Raw genomic sequence first — 9756 nt, forward strand, 5'->3', positions numbered from 1 at the left:
CCCATGATCGTAGTTAGGTTAGAGCATGATAGGTCATTATTTTTGGCCTTGGTAGTTTTCAGATATGTGAACAAAAAACTGTAACATTTTTAAGAGAACTAACAACTAACAAAAAGACGTACGGTTATTTCTTGCAGGACAGTGAGAGATTATACACCACCAATGCGTCTCTGACGGCAGAACGAGGTGTTTTTGATGACAGAGTATCCTACTGACGTCAGGCAACTGTATCTGAATTGGTCGGTACATGCACACCTCTTACTTTGTAAGATTTCAACTGAGTTGGTGGGTCACTCGCATCTGCCCAAGGAGCTGAACACAGCCTGAGGCTGTAAATCGCGCAGTTACATACCTGGCATTATTTCCAAGGCTGCTCATAACTCGTGTAATTCGGTTAAAACAGACTCCGAATCCGAGGAACGGGGCGGCCTGTATGCGGCAGTAGGATGCTTGCTGCGCAGTGCCCAACATAGCGCTTGCGCCCTACGTGGCGTACTCTGCATTATAAGAACTATAATGCCATCAAAACTAAAGCGGAAGGAAAAATGTGACAGAGAAAGAGACGAAAGAGAAAGGAGTTGAAATATGGAAAGATTTAGTGTAACAATACTGACAATTCAGATCAGTGCGTATTTGGAGTCAGGAGAAGTATAGGAGAACTATTATCATTTCAAGTTTAAGCTAGTCGTTTATGTTTGAAACTGGGAAAATTTCTAACTTTTCTGATCTTCCATAAATGAGTACTTGAGTTACAGGAAAACTTTGCATAAACATTTATGGCATGATGGGGGACTTAATGTAATCTAGAATGTAAAGATCTGGTGAATAGTGAATGTTCTCTGTAGGAAAAAAAATAAGCCGATAACTCTTCATGGATTAGTCGACACCAGGTATTTATGCCCCACGTAACAGGAAAACTGAGTGGTCCGGATTTGAAGCCATATTTCTCAAGATAAGAGTCCACAGCATACAATGTTTTAGAGTAAGTTAAAGGAGTTGGTACAGGATGTGGTATATGCAGAAAGAGAGTCTAATATCAAATTCAGTTTATTCCATAGTAAATTAGTGTGAATAAAATGTTATCCAGGAGAACCATTAGAAAAAGAAGTAAACCGTGCATAACTAAGGGAAATAAAACCAAGTAAGAGGCCAGAGGCGAGAACATGTCAAGATCTGACATTACTTGCATATTACAAAAACTACCGTTATATTTTAAGCAAAGTCATTAAAATGTCGTGAATTATGAATTTCCTGAAATAAATTAATAATGTGGATAATAAGATAGAAACCATATAGGATATTGCCAAACGGGAGGCAGGCCAGCCAGTTAGTGCACAAAATACCATAACCATTAAACTAAATGACAATATTGCGACTGATAATTCACAACTTGCGCGTACATTTTAACAATCACTTTCTAAACGTAGTAGCGAAAATAAGATTAAATAGTTCAGTTGAAGAAGCAAGGTGATATATTAAAAATGTCATTCCACAAAACTTGAAGCAATTAGAAGTAGCAACATCTTTCAGTGAAATTAATAGAATTATAAGAAATCAAGAAATGATAACCTCACGTGGCGTTGATGGAATGTCAAACAACATTCTGGAAAGTTGTCCAAACTTAATAAGAAATATTCTTAGTAACATATAGGATGTTTCAGCTGCCCCTACTGAAGTCGATTTACGCAACACTCAATGGTATATTTGGCCTTCAAAAACCACACGCGATATTTTCATATTCTCTCGCTCTCTACGTGCAAACTGCTAGTCCTGCAGAAAAAACGAAACGGCCTTTTTTGTAGGAGATTTAATGCAGTTAAATTTTGTTGTACGCGGCACTCCCTCCTTCCACTGCACAAAAATTGCCGACTACAGGAACTATTCTCGATATTGGACCTTTTTTGGTGTCTATTGATTGGGCTATTACACGACCAGCATAGTCGGCTGTTTCGTTAACAGTATTAATTTAAACGTGCCTGTGAGGATAATGAAAGAAAAAACGAGTTTTATAAAAGTTTCGCTAAAGCTAATTAGATTGATAATTCGATCCAAACTTAAACCTTTCAAGTACAGTAGTTACGTAGTCAGAAGGCCTGAAGGAATACAACGATGTAATTATTCATTCTACGCTATTAAAATTAACAAAATTGTTAGGTAAAATTTACACAAACGCCAATTTCACAGTTTTTAAGTGCTCGAGGAAGCCGGCGGTGTAATAAGGCCAATCAATGAAGACCAAAAAAGGTCGAATGTGAGAAATAATTCGTGTAGTCGCAAATTTTTGTACAGTAGTAGGAAGGAGTACCACGAACAACATACTAGAAATTCTGACCTGTGGGGGCTGAGTGTGGCAGTGAGTGTGCGTTTGAATGTGACTTTTTTACGTTTTTATTGAATAACTCAAAAACTACAGCCTCTAGCGAAAACGTATCCCATTAGAAAATTTTACTAATAGGATTAATAGTTTCCACGTAATCGGTGAAACGATATGAAAATCGCGCGCATGGTTTTTAAAGGCGAGGTATAAATTTGCAGGTTGCATGAAACGACATCGGTAGGGGCTCCTGAATCACCTTGTACGTAATGCATCACTGAAATTAGAATTTTTTCCAGAAAGGTCAAAATACGCAATTGTTAAACCTCTTCATGAGAAGGATTACAAGAAAGAGCTAAACAATTATTGGCCAGTGTCCTTACTGACATCTTTTTGCAAAATATTCGAAAAGTTAATGTATCCGAGAATAGTCCCACATTTAAGTGGAAAGAATTGTCTTGGCACGTCTCAATTTGGAATCCAGAAGGGTTGTTAGACTTAGAATGCTATTTATAGATTCACCAAACAAATAGCACAAGCCGTAAATCATAAAATATCGCCAGTAGTGAAGTCCTTTTCTGCTGGAAGCCATTTTCCGTGCACGTATAGAGCAGATCAGGATAGTCAGTCGTCCCAGCCCGGGAGGAGTTTGGCGTGACTACAGGCAACTTGCCATAAAGCCTCACTGCCTGAGAAGTGAAAGGAATCCTTTTTAGCTAAGATAAGAATCTGAAAGAGAGGACAGAACATTAAGCCACTAAGTGCGGTGTGGGAACCTTACCAGGTAGGACTGACGGAGTACATCGAAAAAGTTCAAAGAAAGGCAGCACGTTTTGTATTATCGCGAAATATGGGAGAGAGTGTCACAGAAATGATACAGGATTTGAGCTGAAAATCATTAAAGGAAAGGCATTTTTCGTTGCGACGGAATCTTCTCACGAAATTCCAATCACCAACTTTCTCCTCCGAATGCGAAAATATTTTGTTGACACCAACCTACATAGGGCGGAACGATCACCACGATAAAATAAGGGAAATCAGAGCTCGTACGGATAGATATAGGTGTTCATTCTTTCCGCGCGCTGTACGAGATTGGTATGATAGAGAATTGTGAAGGTGGTTCGATGAACCCTCTGCCAGGCACTTAAATGTGATTTGCAGAGTATCCATGTAGATGTAGATGTAGAAGTGTGGGACGTGCTTCAAGCCCAGTGGAGGCAGCTGATATATAGGTTCAAATTTTAGTAAAGAGTTCTGTGATTGGCTCATGGTAAATATTTTGGTAGTGGGGGCGAATTCCCACATGTGCGTATGTGCAAATCACCTGGTTGGCCAAGACAAACTCTGTCGCCGGCCGAAGTGGCTGAGCGGTTATAGGTGCTACAGTCTGGAAACACGCGACCGCTACGGTCGCAGATTCGAATCCTGCCTCGGGCATGGATGTGTGTGATGTCCTTAGTTTAGTTAGATTTAAGTAGCTCTAAGTCTAGGGGACTGATGACCTCAGAAGTTAAGTCCCATAGTGCTCAGAGCCATTTGAACCATTTATTTTGAAACTCTGTCATTAATAGGAGAGATCTGTCATCTTCCTCGCACCACGGGAAAAGTATACCTTATTGGTTAGCCATAACAAAATCTGCAAGAGTCGGAAATTGTTAAGCTTGTTTATTAAGTTATCATTGGCCGTAACTCACGAGCTCTGCTGCAACTGGCCAGCGACATTCCGACACTGGCAGAATCAGCTAAGTTTCGTGGAGATCAGTTAAAAGACACCTGCTGCAGAGAGACTACAGGGAAGATACGTCTCCTTAGTCCGTCACAGAGGACATTTGTTCCAGAGCTTGAGGCAGTACGCTGGGTCTCAGAGCTGCAGACATGTTGCCGACTTCGAGCAGAGCGCAGAGACCGTGCTCAATTCAGAATTTTCAGCCGCTATTGCAGCTGTTCTCAATCCTTGCACATCTGAAGAATGGTAAGAATTGGCCTTCGTTGTAGCCATTCTGACAAGGTGAGCGCGAAGTCAATTAATTTTCATCAGGAATTCGTTTTGCAGATCTAACTTTCACAGCCACCAAGTTGCACCCATCATGCACTTAGGCGAAAATATCCGTGTTCGTTCGTGCTTTTCCTGGCTTTTTCTCTAAATCATTAACCTTTTCTGCAAATATTGGACATATTCGCGACACAGTTTATATCACCGTTTTGTGTATTCACCGACCTGTGCCAAGACTGTAGTTCGCAATCGCTCGTCCACTTGTCAAATGGCTGTATTCTTGATTCAGTAGCTGTAAAGCAGACCATTATAGTGATCATTACTTTCCTTTCACATTTTGATGATTCCCATTATCATTATGTTTTTGTGAGATGTGGTACTCGCACTCTCATGCTTAATCGTGCACCCCTAGTAATTTTCACTTAATAAGCCATTATCCATTGTGCACCATTATTTCCTTCAAATACGCATGATCTTATGGTGAGCTTTACATCTCCGTAGGTCCATGGGGGCACAATCTATAACATCTTAGGGGCATGCTGATCAGCTCAACTGACACCACACATTAGCATATCACACGTTGGATTCCAGGTCCCAAATAATTCAATCAATGTTGGAAGGGTAGAAAATTTTAGTGATTGGGAAGAAATCACAATGGGAGTCCCACATGGTTCAATTTTGGTCCGCTCCTATTCTTTACATATGTGAATGACCTTTCCTTTAACATTCTACGAGCAGAATTGGTGCCTTAAATAGATCATATTAGTGTTACAATAAATCCCTTTAGGGAGAAAGTAACAGAAGAGATTATAAATGATATTTTTCCAAGTATTATTAAGTGATTCTCTGGAAATGGACTCCCTCTAAGTTTCCAAAAAACACACTATAGTCAGTTCCGAACAATAAATAGCCATACCAACAACTGACGAAGAACATGAGCAGGAGTCCGTAAATAGGATTGAATGCTCAAAATTTTTGGGTGAACATGTCGATGAATACTTGAATTGGAAGATGCGTATTACTGAGCTCCTCAAACAATTAAGTTCATTTACTTTTGTTCTTCGCATGTTTGTTAATCTTGGAAACAAACGAGTTAACGTACTGACATATTTTGCATATTCCCACTCAGTAATGTCCCAGGGAGTAGTTTTCTGGGGCAACTCACCAGTTACAAAGAAAGTATTGATTGCACAAAAGAAAGCAGTAAGCCAAAGGCGTTATGTAGGTACCTTTTCAAACAGTTACGCATTTTAAATGCTCCGTCGAAGTGCATATATTCTCTAACGAAATTCGTCGTAAATAATCCATAACAACTTGAGATGAACAGTGAGGTCCATACCTACAACACTAGAGCGGATAAATTACCTTTATTACATATTATTAAAACTGTCAGTGGCTCTGAAAGGAGTTCAGTGTGCACCAACAAAATCTTTTATCTTTGCTCAATGACGTAAAATGTCTAACAAGTAGCAAAGCAAATTTTTTATCCAAACTAAAATCATTAGTCCTGATCAACTCCTTCTATTCTGTGGACGAATTTCTATTTAAAAACTGCTAGCCCGAAAAAATTACCAATTTTTAAGTGTAGCTGCATGCCAAGTACAAAAATGTGTTCATTAAAGTTAACAATTCATGTTTACATATCAGGTAAACTCACTCGTCCCACATCATTTCAAAAATGGTTCAAATGGCTCTGAGCACTATGGGACTCAACTGCTGTGGTCATCAGTCCCCTAGAACTTAGAACTACTTAAGCCTAACTAACCTAAGGACATCACACACATCCATGCTCGAGGCAGGATTCGAACCTGCGACCGTAGCGGTCGCGCGGTTCCAGACTGTAGCGCCTAGAACCGCTTGGCCACTCCAGCCGGCACACATCATTTCCATTAAAGATTCGTTCAAATGATCTATGGAACATGTAACTAACTAACTTACTAACTTACTTCGTAGCTCTGCTTGGTGGTGATTCATAAATAATTCAGTGATTCTTTGGAGTCGTGTCCGTACGGGAATAGAGTGGTATGATTTCCTGGAAATAGAATAAAACTACAATAAGTATGAGGAACTAAAAATATCTTGTCAATACAACATTTCATCTTTATAACTCATTGGTGTTCCTGTAGTGGAAAGTAACATACCTAAATAAGTGACTAAAGGAAGGAAACAACCAATACACAAATGGTTCAAATGGCTCTGAGCACTATGGGACTTAACATCGATGGTCATCAGTCCCCTAGAACTTAGAACTACTTAAACCTAAGTAACCTAAGGAGAACACACAACACCCAGCCATCACGAGGCAGAGAAAATCCCTGACCCCACCGGGAATCGAACCAATACACCTGAATACTTTTATAGATGTTTCAGTGTAATGTATATTTGTGGTATGCGTTTGTGTAACATTCACCTGGTTTCCTAAGGCTCGAGGGACATCGTAGGAGCGGGTGTATCATACCCGAATGAAATAATAGTTCATTTTCTCCTTTAGATTCACACATCATTTCTGAGCTGAGCAAAGATATTGCATTTTGACGCTCACATGTAGGCAAAACCACACCACATATTTTATATAGCAACAAAAGCATAAAATGGTATGCTTCTTCCTGCTCAGGGACGCTCGTTTTATGTCCACCATCGCGGCATAGCCTTACGGAATCACTACCGTAGCACTGGTCCGCACTTTTCAATTCCGCAGTACTATACGACAGCTATCCGCACCGCGACGAGTATCAAATCTTCCACTGAAGCACAGCCCAGATTTATGATTACGACCAGACCTCCAAATCACAAAATCACAGCGCGAGCGTAACGGGAAGTGTAATTGATGGGCTGCAAGCAGAGCTTAACTGCTGTCAAAACCCCTCATGAAAACGAAAAAGAAACTAAACTACCCACACATAACACCTGACGTTACTCTAATTCGTAATGCACGTGCTCCAGTTAATTATTATATGTTTATTTTCTTACTGAAGTGTATATTAATGTAAAATTATATTGATTACCATGACGAAAACGTTGCCAAAATATTAAAACTAACCTAATAGAGAGGTAAACACTAATTTAATTATTATGGACAGACGCAAAAAAATTTCGTGAAAATAAGTTTACAATTGAAAATCTTTGGTTATTGGTGTTTTTCTCTCAGCATTAAACCAAGACTAGGCTACGTACATGAAACTGAAGATGTTTTTGGCATAATCGTTGTGCACTTAGTCTTGGTAAGTGGAATAACTTATCGACCATGATCCTTTTCCGTACTTCTGTGAAGCCATTTCTTCGTTTGTGGTCAAGTATTTGTTTAAAACTCAAATAATTTTTCCTACGTTTGATTAGTTGTGACCTGCCATAATGTAACCAAATGTTCAAGTGAGTGTGAATTCTTAAGGGACCAAACTCCTGAGGTCATAGGTCCCTAGACTTACACACTACTTAACCTAACTTAAACCAACATATACTAAGAACAACACACACACCCATGCCCGAGGGAGGATTCGAGCCTCCGGCGGGAGGGGCCGCGCAATCCGTGACATGGCGCCCAAGACCGCGTGGTTACTCCGCGCAGCTATTATTTAACCGATAATCGAAGAAACTTAAAGCGTCAAATGAGTGTCACAGGAGACACATGACGAGAAAAAAAGTTTACAGTAGCAGGACAGACAATAAGGTATCTTTATTAACTGTGGATGGAGCAACGTTTTTCCGAAGGCGAGTTTTATAACGAAATATAATTATTTTTTTAATTTTCGTAGATTCGGAAAGTGAACGCTAAGTAGCTGTATTGAGTAGTTACAATTTTTCTGTATTAAAGGTATTCATGTACATCTACATGGATACTCTGCAAATCACATTTAAGTGCCAGGCAGAGGGTTCATCGAACCACCTTCGCAATTCTCTAACGTTCCAATCTCGTATAGTGCGTGGAAAGAACGAACACCCGTAACTTTCCGTACGAACTCTGATTTCCCTTATTTTATCGTGCTGATCGTTTCTGCATGAGTAGGTCGGTGTCAACAAAATATTTTGGCATTCGGAGGAGAAAGTTGGTGATTGGAATTTTGAGAGAAGATCCCGTCGCAACGAAAAACGCCTTTCTTTTAATGATGTCCAGCCCAAATCCCGTATCATTTCAGTGACAGTCTCTCCCATATTTCGCAATAATATTAAACTGATGGAAATTCAGTCATTACTGAACAACAGTAATGTTAACGTGTTTATGATGTTTGCTTATTGTATCCCTTTCTTAATAATTGCCGAACAACAGTTTAGCTGGTGATAGAATATAACTAGATATCTATGGACCCGTTGCGCACAGAACTTAGTGATTTCTGTGACTCGATGTTCTCAGGTGAGCAGCCGCCTCTGTCGTGTATTATACTGCGCGAATATTCAGTTCTCCGTACTGGTGACAACGTTCGGGAGTACGATACAGAATTGAGAGTATCCTAAAGTCCGTAAATAGCACATTATGTCGAATGAAACACTGCAAACATCCATTAAAGCCAACAGTCAGAAATTTAAAAAGCAGATTGTTGCCTTTGTAATTATTGAACAGCTTTACAAATACACACTCCATGTCTTCAAAGTGCAGCACTTTTAAGAAATCGTGCCCCATTCCTGAAGAAGGGTTTATTAATATGAGAAGTTCTTCTTTTATTTCATAGAATCCTAAGAAGCACGAAATATTAAGGAAATTCGTAGAAAACTGCTTGGTTACACAATTATGCAATGACATTCACTGAAAGGAAAATAGTTATTGAGAAAATTTTTAATTCGCTAATAACACAGTTTGTTTCCATTCTTATCCACATTATCATTGACACTGAACTTCCACAACAAATACAAAGCGATTTAATTAAGAGGTGGTGGTGGTGGTGGTTAGTGTTTAACGTCCCGTCGACAACGAAGTCATTAGAGACGGAGCGCAAGCTCGGGTTAGGGAAGGATTGGGAAGGAAATCGGCCGTGCCCTTTCAAAGGAACCATCCCGGCATTTGCCTGAAACGATTTAGGGAAATCACGGAAAACCTACATCAGGATGGCCGGAGACGGGATTGAACCGTCGTCCTCCCGAATGCGAGTCCAGTGTGCTAACCACTGCACCACCTCGCTCGGTAATTAAGAGGAAATAACATTTCATGTAGAAATAAAATTACAGTATCCGTAAAGAAGTTGCAGATGAACTGCATCAATACTATATACATTGTTGGTAATGTTCTGTGTTTTGGTTGAGGTAGAGTCACGTCTTTTGCGTTTTGAAATGCTGTGACGAGTTACTGGTATTGGGAGAAAAGAAGTGAATATAACATAGTGTAACACTTGCTTCAAGTGTGAAGTGAACGAGATAAAATGGTTTTAAATTCACAAAAAAAGAATGAATAACATCTGAAACACTGTATTTGCTCATTCAAATTCATTACGCGAATATATGAAATTAGTAATGTATATGT

General features: G+C 39.6%; 1 non-coding gene across 1 annotated transcript; it reads right to left on the reverse strand.

Moving 5' to 3' along the window:
- Window positions 1–9345: 9345 nt before the first annotated feature.
- On the reverse strand, window positions 9346–9418 carry Trnaa-cgc. The gene has a single exon. It is a non-coding gene; the product is annotated as a tRNA-Ala (tRNA).
- Window positions 9419–9756: the final 338 nt, after the last annotated feature.

This window comes from Schistocerca piceifrons, chromosome X, assembly GCF_021461385.2.
Source record: "Schistocerca piceifrons isolate TAMUIC-IGC-003096 chromosome X, iqSchPice1.1, whole genome shotgun sequence".
In the NCBI taxonomy this organism is placed as follows: Eukaryota; Metazoa; Arthropoda; class Insecta; order Orthoptera; family Acrididae; genus Schistocerca; species Schistocerca piceifrons.